General features: G+C 44.9%; 1 pseudogene; it reads right to left on the reverse strand.

The window, feature by feature from the left end:
- Positions 1-3604: 3604 nt before the first annotated feature.
- LOC123450181 overlaps positions 3605-23749 on the reverse strand; it is a 38073-nt pseudogene continuing 17928 nt past the window's right edge.

The following is a 23749-nucleotide window of genomic DNA, read 5'->3' on the forward strand; positions in this document are numbered from 1 at the left end:
TATCGTTGTGATCACGAGGGTCTGTTGTAGATGAAGGTCCGAGATTCTGGTTGTGTGTTGATGGATGTGATACAGGTGATGGGTTAGTATAGGAGTTGTGTGATATTACTCCTTGTATCCGTGTACCAGATTGCATTACCAGATATTTCGGGAATTCATAGGAGGGAATTCAGTTAGTTGCTTATAGGACAATCTTCCAACAAATGCATGATGTTAGGTTGGGGTTCGACATCTAGTGGATTCCTGTCCACGAAAATATCGGACGAAATATTTCTCATGAGTTTGTTCTGGCTAATTGCAAGCCGCACCTTTTGTTTTGTTGGAATATGGTAATTCAAGTTGCTTCGATGTCAAGTGGTGATTTCATATTTTCTCTAAGCGGTGTTCTCATATTTTTGAGGGAATGCTAATTCTTTTGTTCAATCAGATTGTCATATCAATTCCTTGTCAACCGGAGCCTCATGTTAATTCTTTTCAACCGGTGTGCCTCTCTTCAAGTGAATTCCATCCGCTCCAATTTTTTGCAAGATCATTCTCTCATTTTATTCCGGAGTTCATCTCATCTAGCCCAAGTTGTATTTATTTTTCCCCACCCTCCCGCCCTTTTTCTCAGTGATTCAATTTTTATCCAGGAGTTTCTTTTCTTTGTGCTTCCACTGTCTGTTCTTTTCTCTCTTACCCGGTGTTTCATTGTGAAGATTCTCAGGAAATTCGTATCATATTTGTTCATTCTTGTCTTCCTTACCGGTGAATTTAATTCAGTTATCCATGGTCATCATATCCTTTTCAACCGTTAAATCTTTCATTTGTCGGAAATTTTTATGAGCCTATCTTGGTATTTATTTCTCTCTTTTCGATCCGGAGCGTTGAAGTTATCTCTGTAGTTCTTATTCCAGTCTTTTTCAATTATTTCGAGGTGCTAACCTCATCTAGTCTTCATTTATACCGGTGCAATCTCTCTTTCTAAGCAATCTTTTCTACGATGGTTTCTTTGAGTGGGTCCATAACCCACAGGTATTCCCAGGATCTTTCCTGACTCTTTTAATCTTTTTCCGGAGATCATTAATTCTTTTCAACTATGACGTAAGTATGATTTTCATCAGTCATATTCCTTCTTCAAGATCAATTTGAATTAATTCTCATATTGGCTCAACATTTCATTCTTCTTTATTCCAGAGTGTCTCATTAATTCTTGGTGGTATTCTTCTCATCATTCTCTTCTTTCAAGAACAAAGGAGTTTCTCTCTCAAATCTTGGTCCATTCTCTTGCAGATTCGTCATTTCAGCTTTGTGCCATCATCTTAATTGTTTTCAATCATGAGTAATCCCTTTCTTGCTATCCGGTGCATTTCTGAGTTGTTTTTATTCTCGATCCTCCAAAGGCCATCATTTCAGAAGAATCTTCGTTCTCAGCTTTCAGCTTTCATTCTCTAATTCTTCTCAATTGTTGCCTCTTCGTTCGTCTCTTGATTATTCCGGTGTCTTATTCAAGTTTTTTGTTAGGTGGATCTTGATATCTTCATTCTCATGTTTCTCCATTAATTCACGGTGTTCCCATTTATTTGTGAATTCTTACCGGTGCTTCCTTCAATTTTGCCTCAAATGGTGCTTATCTGTCTGCCTCTTCAAGATTCTTTCAAGAATAAGTGCTATGCTAAATCCGTTGCTTGTCATCAATTAAACTTGATGAAGGATTATCATAACATAATTCTTATTCCTGTTTCATTATGATTTAAATTCTTCTTCCGGAGTGGCTCATGATATCAATTCCTTTTTCTCGGGTGTTCTTATCTTTTCTTTTCCGGAGTTCCAAGTTTTCTCAAGTATCTCTTTGTGAGGCTTCATCTAAGTCTTCGCTAGGTCATAATCTTATTCTTTTCTACCTTCATATCTTTGCACCATTCATTTGTATACGGTGGTCCTTCATGGTGGTTCATCAAGGTTTCAATCCAGTCTCAAAGTGTTCTTCAAGATTCTTATTGGAGAACCTCAAGTTTTTTTTCTCTCTTGCATCTCGAGTGCATTTGTTCTTCCTTTATCCTTTGAGGTGGTATTATAGCATTCTTGTTAGTGTAGGAGCCTCGAAGAGTTTTCCTTTCAAGAATGAGATAATTAGACCCACCAATTCTATGATCATGAGATATTTTCAACCCATGATTTCTTCATTGAGCTATCTTGGTTTGGTTTTCACCTAAAGTTTTTTCCTTTGGGTTGTTGCTATTATGGTGATTATCATTTATCCAAGTTCTCAAGGTATACTCTTGGTGTAAGAAGTGTTATATCTTGTTGCTCCCAATCTATCCTTGTTTCTTTTGGTGGTTGGTTGTCACCTCACATTGTTGAGATGATTTTCATAAGCCCACTACTATTTTTGTTCTTTTCGTTGTTGGTTTTCCAACTACTACGTTAATTCTATGTCCGGAGGCTCTTCAATTCTATTGTGATGATAGTTGTCATTCTTTTCTTCATTCTCTTCTTCCGTATGAGCTAGTTCATTTTCTCTTGGTCCGGAGGCATTGTGTTATTGCTCTTTGGGTCTAGCATCTTGTTCTATCAAGATCATGGTGTTCCCTAGTTCTGTTTAGTTGTTTGTTATGTATATTGTCGAATTCTCTCTTCTTATCAATTTTTTTGTCCCATTTTCCTACCGAAGTGCTGCCGAAATTTTCCGTGAATTCCTTCTTCCTTCTCGTATCAGTCCTCATCTCTTTGCAACCTTCAAGGATTGTTTGTGTCACTCGTTTGTCAAAGAAGCGACTGAGTTTTGCCTCTTGTGCTTTCTCATCCTCTCCCCCCTTTCATTCTTGGATCTCGGGGCGAGATCCTCTTGTAGTGTAGGAGAGTTGTGACAGCCCGAGACCGACACCTGAGAAGATTCCCCTTTATTTCCGTTTCCGTCGTGTGTTATTTTTATTGGTTGCATCATCATGTAGTTTGCATCATCGCATCATGCATGGTATCTTGCATCGTCTCTCACGTGTGGTGTTTTGAGTGTTGTGCTTCGAGTGATCACCGAGTCATAGAGCGATAGTAGTTCCCCCTCTCTCTCCTCTTATTTCATTTTGTGGTTTTGCTAAAGTTCTGTTTTAACCCCTTTTAAAAATCGCCTTCTTTTAAAACCCTTTTACTAAATGTGGGGGCAACCCCTTGGGTTTGCTTTATTTTTTTCCTTTTGTTATTTTTTAAAACTAGAGACTCTCTTTTTTTTTAAAAAGGGGTTTGTTTATTATTTAAAAAGAAAGGGTATTATTTTAATTCTTAAAAAAAGGTTTCATTTTATTTGTTTTAAAAAAATGCCCAAGCTAATTTCCTAGTTGGGTGTATTTTTTTCAAAGGAGCCAAAATCATATTTTTTACTTCTGTTAAAAGTTTTTCTTTTGTTTAAGAATTCTGTTTTAAAAGCTTAAAAAACCAAGAGAGGGGAGAGGAGCCAGCCGGCCCAAGGCCTCCCCTCCCCTCGTGACCTAGCGACAGGAGCCCAGCTCCCTCTTCTCTCGTTCTCCCTCGCAAGCGCCGTCATCCCCCTCCTCTCGCCACCCTCCAGGCCGATGCCCCTCCCCCTCGTCACCAGGGAGGAGCTCCCCTGCGTGCCGCCAGCCCCGACCTAGCCTCCAGGCCTCCCCGTCGAGGAGCCCCTGCCATCGCCGTTCCCATCGCGCTCGACCACGCCGTGCCCGAGCCGCCTGCGCCCCGTCGCCGCCTGGTGTGCCGGCAGCGCGCCCCCGCCGTGGAAGCCGCCCCTCGCGCTGGCCTCGACCTTGCCGACCTCCCATCCGAGCCGCCCCGCTGTCGTGCTTCCCTTGGTCGCGCCGCGTCCCCGTGCCCTGCCGCCGTTCGCCCTCGCCCTGACCTCCTCCTTCCCCTGCCGTTTCTGTTGCCGGCGTGCTGCTGTGCTATTGGCCGCTGCTGCTTGCCCGCTGCGCTGCTGCTTGCTGCCCGTGTCGCTGCTAGCTAGCTTGCTTGCTTGCCTGTAGCTGCCCCTGCTGGCTAGTTTGTGCCGCTGTTGCCAATGCAGTTGCTGGCCTGCTTGTTGTGCGTAGGTTGCTTGCTTTTCTTGCTTTTGCTGCCGGCTGCTGCTTTGCTAGCTGCTGCTATGGTTTGCTACTTGCTTGCTGCCTGCCTCGAAGTGCTGTTGCAGTGTGCCTTTGCTGCTAGGCCGATGTTGTTGCTGTTGTAGCTGCTTGCCCTGTTGATGCATGATGCTGCTGTGTTGGTTGCGCTAGTCGATGCTTGCTAGGTAGTTGCTAGTTGCAATAGCTGATGGTTGTTGTCGCGTGCTGCTGCCGCTGATGCTTGATGTCGCGTTGCTTGCTGTTGTTAGTTGCTGTGTAGGTTGAGGCATGCTAGGTTGCTGGCTGAGCGATGCTAGTTGCTAGATATTAGTTGCTGCCGCTTGTAGCCGTGGCCTCCGCTCGTTTTTGCTTGTACTGCCGCTTGCCGTCGCCGCTTGATGTTGCCTTGCCAGGTCGCCTGTTGGAACGTCGCCGAAGACCGGTGCACCATCCCCGCCACCGTGTCCCGTTGACAAGTTCGCCAAGCACACGTCGTCCTCGACGACCCCCGGAACGTGATCGACTACCGACACCAAAGACCGTGAACCACGACGCCGAGCGAACGACTACCGTCGACGAGACCGAGTACCTCGACTTCCACGACGACCACGACTTCCACGACATCCGCTTTGACCGAACCCCTCCGATTCGCACGCGTCGAAGGTATACCAATGAGACGTGGCGTGTAACGAATTCATGTGTTGTATGAGATGAATGTATGTATGCGCCGTATATTAGCCCGTTGCACGTTGTCTTCTTTCCGTCGCGCCCCGACACATGGGAACCCGAGATACGGGATCACCCCATCCTTATTTAGCGTTCCCGCACACGCTCCCTATTCGTTGGCACGATATCTCGTCGAGTTATCGGGATAGGAACGTTGCCGTGGCTTCGTTTCCGTCTTGCCGCCATGGTTCCCTCTCGCTCGCCGTGGCGACACCTGTTTCTTTTCCTTCCTGCCCGAGGTTGAACTTGCATGCATAACGCATTCATGGCATATAATCTTGTGTTGCATGTTCTTGTGCCGTAGCTCCGTTCTATGCTCCGCGAGTTAACCGACTAGTATGACAGGTAGAATCATCGCTACACCCTTGCCATGTTAAAAAAAACATTTAATATTGTCGTTTAAATTAACGGGAGTGAACTAATAATTAATCGTGGAGTTTCGTCGATATGCAACTCGTTGCATATCGAGCTTCATTTAATGTGTAGTGTTTGTGTGAGGTGAATTGCCATGCCATCACTTGCATCATTGATCAGTTCATACAGCATAGTAGGTTGTGCATCGTGTGGTGAATATCAGTGTTGATGTTTGTTTCCGGTTTGCTCCGTCTCGATAGAGTTCCGCAAGCGTGTCGGAATGTGAGGACCCGTTCGACTACGTTGGTTCGACTGCTTCTCGGAGATGTTCTTCTTCCAAGCGGGATCTCAGGCAAGATGACCATTTCCCCAGATACCATTACTATCATTGCCATGCTAGATTTATCGTTTCTATCGTTGATGTCTCGTTGCCTACCACATGTTAAATATCAGCCTCTCAACTATGCCATGATTACCTTCAACCTGTTTGACCTAGCAAGCCACTGATTGGCTATGTTATTGCTTGCTTAACCCTGTTGATAGCGTTGCTAGTTGCAGGAGTAGTTGCTTCCATGTGATAACATGGGTTCCTTGTCATATCACCATATATTAATGCTATTTAATTTAATGCACCTATATACTTGGTAAAAGGTGGAAGGCTCGGCCCTTTTCTAGCCTGGTGTTTTGTTCCACCTTTGCCCCTTAGTTTCGGCTACCGGTGTTATGTTCCATAAATGAGCGCTCCTAACACGATCGGGACTGTTATGGGGACCCCCTTGATAATTCGTTTTAGATTAAAGCTGGTCTGGCAAGGCCCAACTTTGGTACTACATTAGCCTAATAACTCATGAACTACATAGGGAGTAATTAACCCGAGGAAATTTAATCAACCCGCGGGCCAGTGCTCCTCATGAGTGTTGGTCCAAAACAGAGCAGCTTATTAACGCTACCCGGGGCAACTCGGCTTTTGGCGTGGTAACCATCGCTCATTCGTCGTGTCCTGAGAACGAGGTACGCGACTCCTATCGGGATCGTCGACACGCTGGGCGGCCTTGCTGGATTTGTTTTACCTTCGACGAGATATCTTGTGCATCGGGATTCCGGTGATGCTTTGGGTAATCTCAGAGTTGAGGTTTTCCACTAGGGAATCCGACGAGATCGCGAGCTTCGTGATTGAGGATTTCTATGCGGCTTGTGGTAATTTGTGATGGACTAGTTGGAGCACCCCTGCAGGGTTAAATCTTTTCATAAAGTCGTGCCCGCGGTTATGTGGCAACGTGGAAACTTTGTTTAACACTGGTTCTAGCTAACTTGAAGTTAACTTAATTAAAACTTGCCAACTGTGTGCGTAACCGTGACTGTCTCTTTCGAGAGTTCTTACTCCGATCGAGGACACGGTGGGGTTATGTCTGACGTAGGTAGGTGTTAAGGATCATTCTTTTGATCATCAGTAGTTCACGTCCGTTATGCGTAGATCTTCCCCCCTCTTATTTATTGTACTCGTAAGTTAGCCACCAAATATATGCTTAGCCTCTGCTGCAACCTCACCACTTAACCATACCTCACCCATTAAGCTTTGCTAGTCTTGATACCTTTGGAAATGAGATTGCTGAGTCCCCTGTGGCTCACAGAATACTACAAGACCAGTTGCAGGTACAGGTAAAGGTTACTTGACGCGAGCGCGTTGATTGTTCATTTGGAGTTGCTTCTTCTTCTTCTTCTTCATCGATCTAGGATGGGTTCCAGGCCGGCAGCCTGGGATAGCAAGGATGGACGTCGTTCTTCTTTCGTCGTTTGTTTTCGTCCGTAGTCGGACCCTGCTCTTACGCTTGATGATTATGTAATGTACTGATGTGACTCTGATGTAGCTTGTGGCGAGTGTAAGCAAATTCTATTATATATCTCTCCTTTTCAGTACATGTACTTGTAACGATATCCATTCTTGCGACACGACGAGATGCGCTTCTATCCCTGACGAGGCCCTCGTGCCAAATTGAGGATAGGGTCGCATCTTGGGCGTGACACATACCTACCTATGGACTGAATAAGATCCCTCAAGTAATTTGTCATCCGTGCAAGCAATAAAAATTGCTCCCTAATATGTATGATCTATTAGTGTGTGGAAAATAAGCTTTGTACGAACCTGTGATGAGGAAGACATAAAAGCGACGGACTGCATAATAAAGTTCTTTATCACAGGAGGCAATATAAAGTGACGTTCCTCCGCACTAAGAGGACACGCATCCAAACCTCAAAAGCGCATGACAACCTATGCTTCCCTCTGTGAAGGGCCTATCTTGTACCTTTACTTTTTGCCCTTGAAAGAGTCATGGTGATCTTCACCAATTCCTTGTTTCGCCTTTATCTTGGCTAACGTCACATGCTAGGGAAAGATCTATATTCATATGTCAACTTGGAGGTAAGTATTCATGAATTATTATCGTTGACATTACCCTTGACGTAAGCAGTTGGGAGGCAAAACTATAAGCCCCTATCTTTCTCTGTGTCCAGCTGAAACTTTCATCTCATGAGTACCACGTGAGTAGTAGCAATTGTAGAGAACGAAAAGATGATTGAGTATGTGGATTTGCTTTACAAGCTCTTATTTGTCTCTTTCTCATGTTGTGATAAATTGCAATTGCTTCAATGACTAAAGGCTATCGATTGTTGATTCTTGGTAAGGTTCTTGATTCATGCTTTACTTTGTGAAGAATTTGTCCCTTTAGCATGAGAGATTAAATGTTCGTATTGTTGTTCTAATCATGATCATGATGTCTGCATGTTCGTATCTAGTTTTGTCGACACCTCTCTCCCTAAACATGTGGTCATGTTTATTGATCTAGGCTTTCGCGTGAGGACAAGCGAGGTCTAAGCTTGGGGGAGTTGATACGTCCATTTTGCGTCATGCTTTCATGTTGATATTTATTGCTTTTGGGGCTGTTATTACACTTCGAGGTACAATACTTATGCCTTTTCTCTCATATTTTTCAAGGTTTACATGAAGAGGGAGAATGCCGGCAGCTGGAATTCTGGCATGAAAAAGGAGCAAGTTTGAGATGCCTATTTTGCGCAACTCCAAAAGTCGTGAAAATCAACGTGGAATTTTTTGGGAATATATAAAAAATACTGGGTGGAAGAAGTACCACAGGGGCGCCACCTGGAGGCCACAAGCCTGCCAGGCCCGGGCTACCCCCTGGCCCGGGCTGGAGGGCTTGTTAGCCCCCTGTTGCCCCTCCGGCGCTCATCTTTTGCTATATGAAGGGTTTCGTCCGGAGAAAAATCATAAGGTAACTTTTTCATGGATTCTCCGCCGCCATGAGGCAGAACTTGAGCAGAACCAATCTAGAGCTCCGGCCGGACGATCCTGCCGGGGAAACTTCCCTCCCGGAGGGGGAAATCGTCGCCATCGTCATCACCAACACTCCTCTCATCGGAGGGGACTCGACACCATCAACATCTTCATCAGCACCATCTCATCTCCAAACCCTAGTTCATCACTTGTAACCAATCTCCGTCTCACGACTCCGGTTGGTACTTGTAAGGTTGCTAGTAGTGTTAATTACTCCTTGTAGTTGATGCTAGTTGGATTATTTGGTGGAAGAGTTTATGTTCAGATCCTTGATGCTACTCATTACCTCTCTGGTCATGAATATGATTATGCTTTGTGAGTAGTTACTTTTGTTCCTGACGACATGGGATAAGTTATGCTAATAGTAGTCATGTGAATTTGGTATTCGTTCGATATTTTGATGTGTTGTATATTGTTTTTTCCTCTAGTGGTGTTATGTGAACATCGACTACATAACACTTCACCATTATTTGGGCCTAGAGGAAGGCATTGGGAAGTAGTAAGTAGATGATGGGTTGCTAGAGTGACAGAAGCTTAAACCCTAGTTTATGTGTTGCTTCGTAAGGGGCTGGATCTACTAGTTTAATGATATGGTTAGACTTTGTCTTAATTCTTCTTTCGTAGTTGCGGATGCTTGCGAGAGGGGTTAATCATAAGTGGGATGCTTGTCCAAGTAAGGGCAGTACCCAAGCGTCGGTCCACCCACATATCAAACTATCAAAGTAACGAACGCGAATCATATGAACATGATGAAAACTAGCATGACAGAAATTCCCGTGTGTCCTCGGGAGCGTTTTTCCTCCTATAAGAGTTTGTCCAGGCTTGTCCCTTGCTACAAAAGGGATTGTGCCACTTTGCTACACCGTTGCTACTTTTGTTACTTGTTGCTTGCTACGAATCATCTCACCATACAATCACTTGTTACCGATAATTTCAGTGCTTGCAGATATTACCTTGATGAAAACCACTTGTCGGATCCTTCTGCTCCTCGTTGGGTTCGACAATCTTACTTATCGAAAGGACTATGATTGATCCCCTATACTTGTGGGTCATCACAAGCCGTCGTCCATAGTTTGCATCTCACCACCAAAGTCAACCATTGTACATAGAGAGATGAGCCCTCTCGAAGATCCCTTGGTAACCACCGTTGTCATGGAGCCGCACGAGGTCGCTGCAACACAATCTGCAGCCACCCCACTCGACCGACCGAATCTGGATCACCACCACCAAGCCGTCCAAATCTGAATCGGGAAACCATGCCAGATTGGTCATGGTCGACACCAAAATTGTGGCCACGTGACAACAGATCCGACCATCACGCCATCCATATGACTGCGGATAGTCACCGCCACCGAGAATCTTATGGGTCGACGCCCAGGTTCCTAAACTCCGCCGCTCGTGCAGGAGATGGCCAGAGGACCTGGTCACCGCAACAATGGCCGGAGGTAGCCGAGAGTAACCCCTCAATGTGTGAGCGCCACCAAATCCCAAGCCCCGCATGACCGGTGACGACCAGCATTGGCGAGATCCTGCCCATGTCGTGGCCTCACGCAGAACCGCCTCACGAGGCTACCCCATGCAGCACACCATGCGAACGGGCAGGGGAGAGCCCGCCGCCCCCGATGCCCGATGGCGACGGGGGAGGAGGGGCGCAGGTCGGTCTCCGACAACGGTGGTTAGGTCGTGCACCCATGTCGCCCACGAGGGAGATGACGCATGGCCTTGTTTGGACCTAGCACCATGTAGAAAATATGAAACACTATTTTTTGTTGTTGTATTGATCTGACCCTTGTGGGGTATATATGAAGGACAAAACTTGAAGGGCGAGAAGGCTATGACTTGAAATACAAGATGGACTCTAGAACCCTAGTCTATGTGTAAGTCATACACATATATGTATTCTAACATGCGGGACAGAGATGCAGCTGTCAATTGTAATATCATGTTTGTCTCAAGATGAAATGTTAGTGGCTGACTATCCAGTGGAATCATTCCTCTGCCTAAACAAACATGTGATCTGATAAATATCAGTTTCTGGCAGTGTATGTGAGTGCCTGAATTGGTTGTCAAATAGTAGTTGCAAGCTACATACTCCATCTGAGTCTACTAATATCATGTGCATATAGTGAACGGTAACACAGGCAAGATATCTCCATTGCTCCCCCACAAAATAAAATAAAATAACACTTTTGTAATTGGTGCATCTAAGTAATCTCATTTTCCTGTTCTTTTGAGATCGTCGGTGGATCTTGAATGGGTAAACCCAGAGGTGGCAATGCATAGGGGGGGATCTTGATGGCCTCCAAACTAGTGTTGTTACCTTCTTAGAGATTGATACGTCTCCGTCGTATCTACTTCTCCGAACTCTTTTGCCCTTGTTTGGGACTCTAATTTGCATGATTTGAATGGAACTAACCCGGACTGACGCTGTTTTCAGCAGAATTGCCATGGTGTTGTTTTTGTGCAGAAATGAAAGTTCTCGGAACGTCCTGAAAATTTACGGAGATTTTTTTTGGAATAAAAGAAAAATACCTGCGCAAAGATCCACCCGAGGGGGCGTGCCAGTGGGCCACAAGCCTACAGGCCGCGGCCACCCCCTATGGCCGCGCCATGCAGGCTTGTGGGGCCCACGTGGCACCACCGCCCCCAATCTCAGCTCTATATCTTCCGTTTCGCTTGGAAAAAAATCAGAGAGAAGGTTTCATCGCGTTTTGCGATACGGAGGCGCCGCCACATCCTGTTCTTCATCTGGAGGGCAGATCTAGAGTCCGTTTCGAGCTCCGGACAGGGGAAATCGTCGCCATCGTCATCAACAACCTTTCTCCATCGACAATTCCATGATGTTCTTCATCGTTCGTGAGTAATCTCATCGTAGGCTTGCTGGACGGTGATGAGTTAGATGAGATCTATCATGTAATCGAGTTAGTTCTTGACGGGGATTGATCCCTAGTATCCACTATGTTCTAGATTGATGTTACTACTACTTGGCTATGCTTAATGCTTGTCACTAGGGCCCGAGTGCCATGATTTCAGATCTGAACCTATTATGTTGTCGCCAATATATGTGTGTTTTAGATCCTATCTTGCAAGTTGTAGTCACCTACTATGTGTTATAACCCGGCAACCCCGGAGTGACAATAGCCGGAACCACCCCCGGAGATGACCATAGTATGAGGAGTTCATGTATTCACCGTGTGTTAATGCGTTGGTCCGGTTCTTTATTAAAAGGAGAACCTTAATATCCCGTAGTTTCCATTAGGACCCCGCTGCCACGGGAGGGATGGACAATAGATGTCATGCAAGTTCTTTTCCCTAAGCACGTATGACTACATACGGAATACATGCCTACATTAGATCGACGAACGGGAGCTAGCCACATATCTCTCCGTGTTATAGCTGTTACATGATGAATCACATCCGTCACACTCATCCATCACCGATCCACTGCCTACGAGTCCTTTACTACTGGTTCTCGCTACGTTACTTTGCCTAGGCTTGTCCCTTCCTACAAAAGGGATTGGGCCACTTTGCTGCTGCTGTCACTACTGTTGTTACTTGTCACTTTGTTGCTGTTGCTACTACTGTTCCTTACTATTCCGCTGTTACTTGTTGCAAGACTTTGTTGACGTTGTTGCCAGGGAGGCTAGGTAAGCGGCACTAACATCTCGTCAATCAAGGCTTTTTTCTGGCACCGTTGCTATCATACTACCTTGCTACTGATACTTTGCTTGCAGACACTAATCTTTCAGGTGTGGTTGAATCAGACACATTCAGCTGCTAATACTTGAGAATATTCTTTCGCTTCCCGTCTTGGCGAATCAACAAATTTTGGTTGAATACTCTACCCTCGAAAACTGTTGCGATCCCATACGCTTGTGGGACATCAAGGCTCTTTTCTAGCGCCGTTGCCGGGGAAGCACAGCTATATTCTCTGAGTCACTTGGGATTGACGCCTGCTGATCACTATGAGGAATCCAAAAGATCCAAGAACTAAAATCTTGCCTTCCACTACGAGGAGAGGTAAGGAATTGCCATCTAGCTCTGCACTTGATTCACCTTCAGTTTTGGGTAAGTTCGCAACTTCGCCTCCTGCTAGAAATCTTGATATGTCGCTTGTGCTTGATGACGCTACTTCTGCTGCCCATGATGCTATGCTTGATATGATGATGCTATGCTTGATACTATGTCTGATGATGCTATGCTTGATACTATGCCTGATGATGCTATGCTTGATACTATGCCTGCTATGCCTGATACTGCTTTGACACTTGGTGCATTCCTTGATGCACAAATTGCTAGAGCTGCTGCTAGATGTGATGATACTTCTGAAATTGCTCATACTATTGAAGTATAACCTACTATGCCTGAATTGCCTGTTATGCCTGATACGCGCTATATTATGGAGGGAGAGATGGCTGAGGACTTTCTTGCGTGTAAGGATAGCTATGATGTTGAGAAACTTCTGCGGAAGTGGAAAGAAAAATCTCTGAACGCTAGGATGAAATACGACCCGAAGTTTGCAACTTCGCCTATCTTTGTGACCGATAAGGATTATTAATTCTTTGTCGAGCCTTAGTTAATCACTCTGGTCGAATCTGATCCTTTTCAAGGTTATGACTCTGAAACGGTTGTAGCCCATCTTACCAAACTACACGATATAGCCACCCTATTCACTAGTGAGGAAAAGATCCGTCACTACTATATGCTCAAGCTGTTTCCTTTCTCGGTAAAGGATGATGCTAAGACCTGGTTCACTTCTCTTGCTCCTGGATGTGTGCGTAGCCCCCAGGATATGGTCTACTATTTCTCTGAAAAATATTTCCCTGCCCATAAGAAGCAAGCTGCCTTGTAGGAAATATACAACTTTGCTCAAGCTGAAGAAGAGAGTCTCCCACAAGCTTGGGGGAGGCTCATCCAGCTACTGAATGCTTTGCCTGATCACCCTCTTGAGAAGAATGAGATACTTGATATCTTCTATAATGGACTTACCGATGCTTCCAAAGACCACTTAGATAGTTGCGTTGGTTGTGTTTTTAGGGAACGAACCGTAGAACAAGCTGAGATTCTACTGAATAACATCTTGTGCAATGAGAATGCTTGGACTATTCCCGAACCACCTCCTAAGCCAACTCCGAAGAAAAGAGGTATTATATTCCTCAGTCCTGAAGATATGCAAGAAGCCAAGAAATCTATGCGAGAGAAAGGCATTAAATATGAAGATGTCAAAAATCTACCACCTATCGAAGAGATCCATGGTCTCGATAACCCGATACAGGTAGTAGAAGTAAATTCTCTGCGTAGGTTTGATGAGAGTGATATTCCTTTTGATAAACCTGCTAGCTTATGCATGGATGAATTTGATAACTTTGTTGCCAAACAATAGAGTTTCAACGATTATGTTAGTAGACAATTGGAAAAGAATGCTCGTATGCTTAGTCATTTAAGTGCGTGTGTGGACAGAAATGTCAATGATCTTAAGCTTCTGAGTAAACATGCCCCTATGGTTACTACTCAGGTAGAACAAGTACTTAAAGCTCAGAATGACTTGCTCAATGAGTTGAACGACAATTCCTTCAGAGTCATCACTAGAGGCGGTAGAATGACCCAGGAACCTCTGTATCCTGAGGGTCATCCGAAGAGAGTTGAACAAGATTCTCAAGGAGTTAGCACTGATGCACCTAGTCATCCTAGAAAGAAGAAGAAAGATGATAGGGACCTGCATGCTAGCAACCCTATTGCTGCTACACTTGAGAGTCCAAACGATGCCTCTATCTCTGATGCTGAAACACAATCTGGTGATGAACATGAGCCTAATGATAATATCAATAGTGATGTTCATGTTGATGCTCAACCTAGCAATGAAAAGGATGTGGAGATTGAACCTAGTGTTGATCTTGATAACCCACAGCCTAAGAATCAGAGATACGATAAGAATGACTTCACTGCTAGGAAGCACGGTAAAGAAAGGGAGCCATTGTTGGGGAACGTCGCATGGGAAACAAAAAATTTCCTACACGCACGAAGACCTATCATGGTGATGTCCATCTACGAGAGGGGATTTCCGATCTACGTACCCTTGTAGATTGCATGGCAGAAGCGTTAGTGAACGCGGTTGATGTAGTGGAACGTCCTCACGTCCCTCGATCCGCCCCGCGAACCGTCCCACGAACCGTCCCGCGATCCGTCCCACGATCTGCTCTGATCTAGTGCCGAACGGACGGCACCTCCGCGTTCAGCACACGTACAGCTCGACGATGATCTCGGCCTTCTTGATCCAGCAAGAGAGACGGAGAGGTAGATGAGTTCTCCGGCAGCGTGACGGTGCCCCGGAGGTTGGTGGTGATCTAATCTCAGCAGGGCTCCGCCCGAGCTCCGCAGAAACGCGATCTAGAGGTAAAACCGTGGAGGTATGTGGTCGGGCTGCCGTGGCAAAAGTTGTCTCAAATCAGCCCTAAAACCCCACTATATATAGGAGGGATGGAGGGGAGGAGGCAGCCTCAAAACCTAAAGGTTTGGCCGAAATTGGAGGTGGAGGAGTCCTACTCCAATCCTACTTGGAGTAGGATTCCACCTTCCCACTTGGAAACTCTTTCCACCTTGTGTTTTTTCCTTCTCAAACCTTATGGGCCTTAGTGGGAACTTATTCCAGCCCACTAGGGGCTGGTTTATCTCTTCCCATAGCTCATGAGACCCCTTGGGGCGTGACACCCCTCCTGATGGTCCCCGGCACCCCCCCCCCCCCCCCGGCACTCCCAGTACACTACCGATGAGCCCGAAACTTTTCCGGTAATGCACGAAAACCTTCCGGTAACCAAATGAGGTCATCCTATATATCAATCTTCGTTTCCGGACCATTCCGGAAACCCTCGTGACGTCTGTGATCTCATCCGGGACTCCGAACAACATTCGGTAACCAACCATATAACTCAAATACGCATAAAACAACGTCGAACCTTAAGTGTGCGGACCCTGCGGGTTCGAGAACTATGTAGACATGACCCGAGTGACTCCTCGGTCAATATCCAATAGCGGGACCTGGATGCCCATATTGGATCCTACATATTCTACGAAGATCTTATCGTTTGAACCTCAGTGCCAAGGATTCATATAATCCCGTATGTCATTCCCTTTGTCCTTCGGTATGTTACTTGCCCGAGATTCGATCGTCAGTATCCGCATACCTATTTCAATCTCGTTTACCGGCAAGTCTCTTTACTTGTTCCGTAATACAAGATCCCGCAACTTACACTAAGTCACATTGCTTTCAAGGCTTGTGTGTGATGTTGTATTACCGAGTGGGCCCCGAGATACCTCTCCGTCACACGGAGTGACAAATCCCAGTCTCGATCCATACTAACTCAACGAACACCTTCGGAGATACCTGTAGAGCATCTTTATAGTCACCTAGTTACGTTGCGACGTTTGATACACACAAAGCATTCCTCCGGTGTCAGTGAGTTATATGATCTCATGGTCATAGGAACAAATACTTGACACACAGAAAACAGTAGCAACAAAATGACACGATCAACATGCTACGTCTATTAGTTTGGGTCTAGTCCTTCACATGATTCTCCTAATGATGTGATCCCGTTATCAAGTGACAACACTTGCCTACCATCTTTGATCAACGAGCTAGTCAACTAGAGGCTTACTAGGGACAGTGTTTTGTCTATGTATCCACACATGCACTATGTTTCCAATCAATACAATTATAGCATGGATAATAAAAGATTATCATGAACAAAGAAATATAATAATAACTAGTTTATTATTGCCTCTAGGGCATATTTCCAACAGTCTCCCACTTGCACTAGAGTCAAAAATCTAGTTCACATCACCATGTGATTCCAACGAATCCAACACCCATATAGTTATGGGGTCTGATTGTTGGGGAACGTCGCATGGGAAACAAAAAATTTCCTACGCGCACGAAGACCTATCATGGTGATGTCCATCTACGAGAGGGGATGAGTGATCTACGTACCCTTGTAGATCGTACAGCAGAAGCGTTAGAGAACGCGGTTGATGTAGTGGAACGTCCTCACGTCCCTCGATCCGCCCCGCGAACAATCCCGCGATCAGTCCCACGATCTAGTACCGAACGGACGGCACCTCCGCGTTCAGCACACGTACAGCTCGACGATGATCTCGGCCTTCTTGATCCAGCAAGAGAGACGGAGAGGTAGAAGAGTTCTCCGGCAGCGTGACGGCGCTCCGGAGGTTGGTGATGACCTTGTCTCAGCAGGGCTCCGCCCGAGCTCCGCAGAAACACGATCTAGAGGAAAAACCGTGGAGGTATGTGGTCGGGCTGCCGTGAGAAAAGTCGTCTCAAATCAGCCCTAAAACCTCCGTATATATAGGTGGGAGGGAGGGGAGGAGGCAGCCTCAAAACCTAAAGGTTTGGCCGAAATTGGAGGTGGAGGAGTCCTACTCCAATCCTACTTGGAGTAGGATTCCACCTTCCCACTTGGAAACTCTTTCCACCTTGTGTTTTTTCCTTCTCAAACCTTATGGGCCTTAGTGGGAACTTATTCCAGCCCACTAGGGGCTGGTTTATCTCTTCCCATAGCCCATGAGACCCCTTGGGGCGTGACACCCCTCCCGATGGTCCCCGGCACCCCTCCCGGCACTCCCGGTACACTACCGATGAGCCCGAAACTTTTCCGGTAATGCACGAAAACCTTCCGGTAACCAAATGAGGTCATCCTATATATCAATCTTCGTTTCCGGACCATTCCGGAAACCCTCGTGACATCCGTGATCTCATCCGGGACTCCGAACAACATTCGGTAACCAACCATATAACTCAAATACGCATAAAACAACGTCGAACCTTAAGTGTGCAGACCCTGCGGGTTCGAGAACTATGTAGACATGACCCGAGAGACTCCTCGGTCAATATCCAATAGCGGGACCTGGATACCCATATTGGATCCTACATATTCTATGAAGATCTTATCGTTTGAACCTCAGTGCCAAGGATTCATATAATCCCGTATGCCATTCCCTTTGTCCTTCGGTATGTTACTTGCCCGAGATTCGATCGTTAGTATCCGCATACCTATTTCAATCTCGTTTACCGGCAAGTCTCTTTACTCGTTCCGTAATACAAGATCCCGCAACTTACATTAAGTTACATTGCTTGCAAGGCTTGTGTGTGATGTTGTATTACCGAGTGGGCCCCGAGATACCTCTCCGTCACACAGAGTGACAAATCCCAGTCTCGATCTATACTAACTCAACGAACACCTTCGGAGATACCTGTAGAGCATATTTATAGTCACCCAGTTACGTTGCGACGTTTGATACACACAAAGCATTCCTCCGGTGTCCGTGAGTTATATGATCTCATGGTCATAGGAACAAATACTTGACACGCAGAAAACAGTAGCAACAAAATGACACGATCAGCATGCTACGTCTATTAGTTTGGGTCTAGTCCATCACATGATTCTCCTAATGATGTGATCCCGTTATCAAGTGACAACACTTGCCTATGGCCAGGAAACCTTGACCATCTTTGATCAACGAGCTAGTCAACTAGAGGCTTACTAGGGACAGTGTTTTGTCTATGTATCCACACAAGTATTGTGTTTCCAATCAATACAATTATAGCATGGATAATAAACGATTATCATGAACTAAGAAATATAATAATAACTAATTTATTATTGCCTCTAGGGCATATTTCAAACAGTCTCCCACTTGCACTAGAGTCAATAATCTAGTTCACATCACCATATGATTTCAACGAATCCAACACCCATATAGTTCTGGGGTCTGATCACGTCTTGCTCGTGAGAGAGGTTTTAGTCAACGGTTCTGAAACTTTCAGATCCGTGTGTTCTTTACAAATCTTTATGTCATCTTATAGATGCTGCTACTATGTGCTATTCGGAAATACTCAGAATATCTACTCTACTATACGAATCCGTTTCACTACTCATAGTTATTCGGATTAGTGTCAAAGCTTGCATCGACGTAACCCTTTACGACGAACTCTTTAACCACCTCCATAATCGAGAAAAATTCCTTAGTCCATTAGTTACTAAGGATAAATTTTGACCGCTGCTAGTGATTCAATCATGGATCACTCTCTGTACCTCTCAACATACTTTGAGTCAAGGCACACATCAGGTGCGGTACACAGCATGGCATACTTTAGATTCTACGGCTAAGGCATAGAAGACGACCTTCGTCTATTCTCTTTATTCTGCCGGGGTCGGGTTTTGAGTCTTACTCAAATTCACACCTCACAACGCAACCAAGAACTCCTTCTTTGCTGACCTATTTTGAACTCCTTTCAAAAACTTGTCAAGGCATGCATCTTGTTGAAACTTCCGTTAAGTGCTTTTCGATCTATCTCCATAGATCTTTGATGCTCAACGTTCAAGTAGCGTAATCCAGGTACTCCTTTGAAAACTTCTTTCAAAACAACCTTGTATGCTTTACAGAAATTCTACATTACTTCTGATCCACAATATGTCAACCACATATACCTATCAGAAATTCTATAGTGCTCCCACTCACTTCTTTGGAAATACAAGTTTCTCATAAACCTTGTACAAACCCAAAATCCTTGATCATCTCATCAAAGTGTATATTCCAACTCCGAGATGCTTGCACCAGTCCATTGAAGGATCACTGGAGCTTGCATACTTGCTAGTATCTTTTAGGATCGACAAAACCTTCTGGTTGTATCACATACAATGTTTGCTCAAGGAAACCGTCGAGGAAACAATGTTTTGACATCCTACGTGCAATATTTCATAAATAATGCATCAACAACTAACATAATTCTAACAGACTTTTAGCATCGCTACGAGTGAGAAAGTCTCATCATAGTCAACTGTTTGATCTTTTCGAAAACATCTTTGCGACAAGTCGAGCTTTTCTTAATAGTGACTTATCACCATCATCGTCTGTCTTCTTTTAAAGATCCATCTTTACTCAATAGTCCTATGACCATCAAGTAGTTCTTCCAAAGTCTACACTTTGGTTTCATACATGGATCCTCTCTCGGATTTCATGGCTTCCAGCCATTTGTCGGAACCCGGGCCCACCATCGCTTTCTCCATAACTCGTAGGTTCACTGTTGCTCAACAACATGACCTCCAAGACAGGGTTACCGTACTACTCTGCAGCAGTATGCGACCTTGTCGACCTACGAGGTTTTGTAGTAACTTGATTCGAAGCTCAATGATCATCATCATCAGCTTCCACTTCAATTGGTGTAGGCGCCACATGAACAACTTCCTGCGCCCTGCTACACACTGGTTGAAGTGATGGTTCAATGAACTCATCAAGTTCTACTACCCTCCCACTCAATTCTTTCGAGAGAAACCTTTCCTCGAGAAAGGATCCGTTTCTAGAAACAAACACTTTGCTTTCGGATCTGAGATAGGAGATGTACCCAACTGTTTTGGATATCCTATGAAGATGCATTTATCCGCTTTGGGTTCGAGCTTATCAGACTGAAACTTTTTCACGTAAGTGTCGAAACCCCAAACTTTCAAGAAACGACAGTTTAGATTTCTCTAAACCTCAGTCTATACTGTGTCATCTCAACGGAAATACGTGGTGCCCTATTTAAAGTGAGTGCGGTTGTCTCTAATGCATAACCCATAAACGATAGTGGTAATTCGATAAGAGACATCATAGTATGTATTATACCAAATAGTGCGTGGCTATGATGTTCAGACACATCATCACACTATGATGTTCCAGGTGGCATGAACTGCGAAATAACTTCCACATTGTCTTAACTGCGTACCAAAACTCGTAACTCAGATATTCATTTCTATGATCATATCGTAGACAGTTTATCCTCTTGTTACGACGAACTTCACTCTGAAACAGAATTGAACTTTTCAATATTTCAGACTTGTGATTCATTAAGTAAATACTCTAGTATCTACTCAAATCGTCAGTGAAGTAAGAACATAATGATATCCACTGCGTGCCTCAGCACCCATTGGACTGCATACATCAAAATGTATCACTTCCAACAAGTTACTATCTTATTTCATCTTAATGAAAACAAGGCCTTGCTCATGTGGTATGATTTGCATGTCACTAGTGATTCGAAATCAGGTGAGTACAAAGATCCATCAGCATGGAGCCTCTTCATGCAATTTATACTAACATGACTCAAGCGGCAGTGCCACAAGTAAGTGGTACTATCATCATTAACTCGTATCTTTTGGCACCAATATCATGAACATGTGTGACACTACGATCAAGATTCAATAAACCATTGAAGGTGAATATTCAAGAAAATAGAGTAACCATTATTCTCCTTAAATGAATAATCGTATTGCAATAAACACGATCCAATCATGTTCATGCTTAACGCAAGCACCAAATAACAATTATTTAGGTTTAACACCAATCCCGATGGTAGAGGGAGTGTGCGACGTTTGATCATATCAACCTTGGAAACACTTCCAACACGTATCGTCACCTCGCCTTTAGCTAGTCTCCGTTTATGTCGTAGCTTTCATTTCGTGTTACTAATCACTTAGCAACCGAACCGGTATCTAATACCCTCATGCTACTAGGAGTACTAGTAAAGTACACATCAACATTATGTATATCAAATACACTTCTTTTGACTTTTGCCAGCCTTCTTATCTACCAAGTATCTAGAGTTGTTCCGCCTCAGTGACTGTTCCCCTCATTACAGAAGCACTTAGTCTCGGGTTTGGGTTTAATCTTGGGTCTCTTAATTAGTGCAGCAACTGCTTTGCCGTTTCACGAAGTATCCCTTCTAGCCCTTGCCTTTCTTGAAACTCAGTGGTTTTACAAACCATCAACTATTGATGCTCCTTCTTGATTTCTACTTTCGCAGTGTCAAACATCGCGAATCGCTCAAAAGATCATAGTATCTATCCTTGATATGTTATAGTTCATCACGAAGCTCTCATAGCTTGGTGGCAGTGACTTTGGAGAACCATCACTATCTCACCTGGAAGATTAACTCCCACTTGATTCAAGCGATTGTCGTACTCAGACAATCTGAGCACACGCTCAACGATTGAGCTTTTCTCCTTTACTTTGTGGACAAAGAATCTTGTTTGGAGGTCTCGTACCTCTTAACAAGGGCACAAGCATGAAATCACAATTTCATCTCTTCGGAACATCACTTATGTTCCGTGACGTTTTACAACGTTTTCGGCGCCTTGCTTCTAAGCCATCAAGTATCTTGCACTGAACTATCGTGTAGTCATCAGTAACGTGTATGTCGGATGTTCATAGCATCCACAGACGATGCTCGAGGTGCAGCACACCGAGTGGTGCATTAAGGACATAAGCCTTCTGCGTAGCAACGAGGACAATCCTCGGTTTTACAGACTCAGTCTGCAAAGGTTGCTACTATCAATTTTCAACTAAATTTTCTCTAGGAACATATAAAAACAGTAGAGCTATAGCGCAAGCTACATCGTAATTCGCAAAGACCATTAGACTATATTCATGACAATTAGTTCGATTAATCATATTACTTAAGAACTCCCACTCAAAAAGTACATCTCTCTAGTCATTTGAGTGGTACATGATCCAAATCCGCTATCTCAAGTCCGATCATCACGTGAGTCGAGAATAGTTTCAGTGGTAAGCATCCCTATGCTAATCATATCAACTATACAATTCATGCTCGACCTTCCGGTCTCATGTGTTCCGAGGCCATGTCTGCACATGCTAGGCTCGTCAAGCTTAACCCGAGTGTTCCGCGTGTGCAACTGTTTTGCACCCGTTGTATGTGAACGTTGAGTCTATCACACCCGATCATCACGTGGTGTCTCGAAACGAAGAACTGTCGCAACGGTGCACAGTCGGGGAGAACACAATTTCGTCTTGAAATTTCAGTGAGAGATCACCTCATAATGCTACCGTCGTTCTAAGCAAAATAAGGTGCATAAAAGGATTAACATCACATGCAATTCATAAGTGACATGATATGGCCATCATCACGTGCTTCTTGATCTCCATCACCAAAGCACCGGCACGATCTTCTTGTCACCGGCGACACACCATGATCATCCATCAACGTGTTGCCATCGGGGTTGTCGTGCTACTTATGCTATTACTACTAAAGCTACATCCTAGCAAAATAGTAAACGCATCTGCAAGCACATATGTTAGTATAAAGACAACCCTATGGCTCCTGCCGGTTGCCGTACCATCGACGTGCAAGTCGATATTTCTATTACAACATGATCATCTCATACATCCAATATATCACATCACATCATTGGCCATATCACATCACAATCATACCCTGCAAAAACAAGTTAGACGTCCTCTAATTTTGTTGTTGCATGTTTTACGTGGTGACCAAGGGTATCTAGTAGGATCGCATCTTACTTACGCAAACACCACAACGGAGATATATGAGTTGCTATTTAACCTCATCCAAGGACCTCCTCGGTCAAATCCGATTCAACTAAAGTTGGAGAAACCGTCACTTGCCAGTCATCTTTGAGCAAAGGGGGTTACTCGTAACGATGAAACCAGTCTCTCGTAAGCGTACGAGTAATGTCGGTCCAAGCCGCTTCAATCCAACAATACCGCGGAATCAAGAAAAGACTAAGGAGGGCAGCAAAACGCACATCACCGCCCACAAAACCTTTTGTGTTCTACTCGAGAAGACATCTACGCATGAACCTAGCTCATGATGCCACTGTTGGGGAACGTCGCATGGGAAACAAAAAATTTCCTACGCGCACGAAGACCTATCATGGTGATGTCCATCTACGAGAGGGGATGAGTGATCTACGTACCCTTGTAGATCGTACAGCAGAAGCGTTAGAGAACGCGGTTGATGTAGTGGAACGTCCTCACGTCCCTCGATCCGCCCCGCGAACAATCCCGCGATCAGTCCCACGATCTAGTACCGAACGGACGGCACCTCCGCGTTCAGCACACGTACAGCTCGACGATGATCTCGGCCTTCTTGATCCAGCAAGAGAGACGGAGAGGTAGAAGAGTTCTCCGGCAGCGTGACGGCGCTCCGGAGGTTGGTGATGACCTTGTCTCAGCAGGGCTCCGCCCGAGCTCCGCAGAAACACGATCTAGAGGAAAAACCGTGGAGGTATGTGGTCGGGCTGCCGTGAGAAAAGTCATCTCAAATCAGCCCTAAAACCTCCGTATATATAGGTGGGAGGGAGGGGAGGAGGCAGCCTCAAAACCTAAAGGTTTGGCCGAAATTGGAGGTGGAGGAGTCCTACTCCAATCCTACTTGGAGTAGGATTCCACCTTCCCACTT

This window comes from Hordeum vulgare, chromosome 4H (genome assembly GCF_904849725.1).
Source record: "Hordeum vulgare subsp. vulgare chromosome 4H, MorexV3_pseudomolecules_assembly, whole genome shotgun sequence".
Taxonomy (NCBI): Eukaryota; Viridiplantae; Streptophyta; class Magnoliopsida; order Poales; family Poaceae; genus Hordeum; species Hordeum vulgare.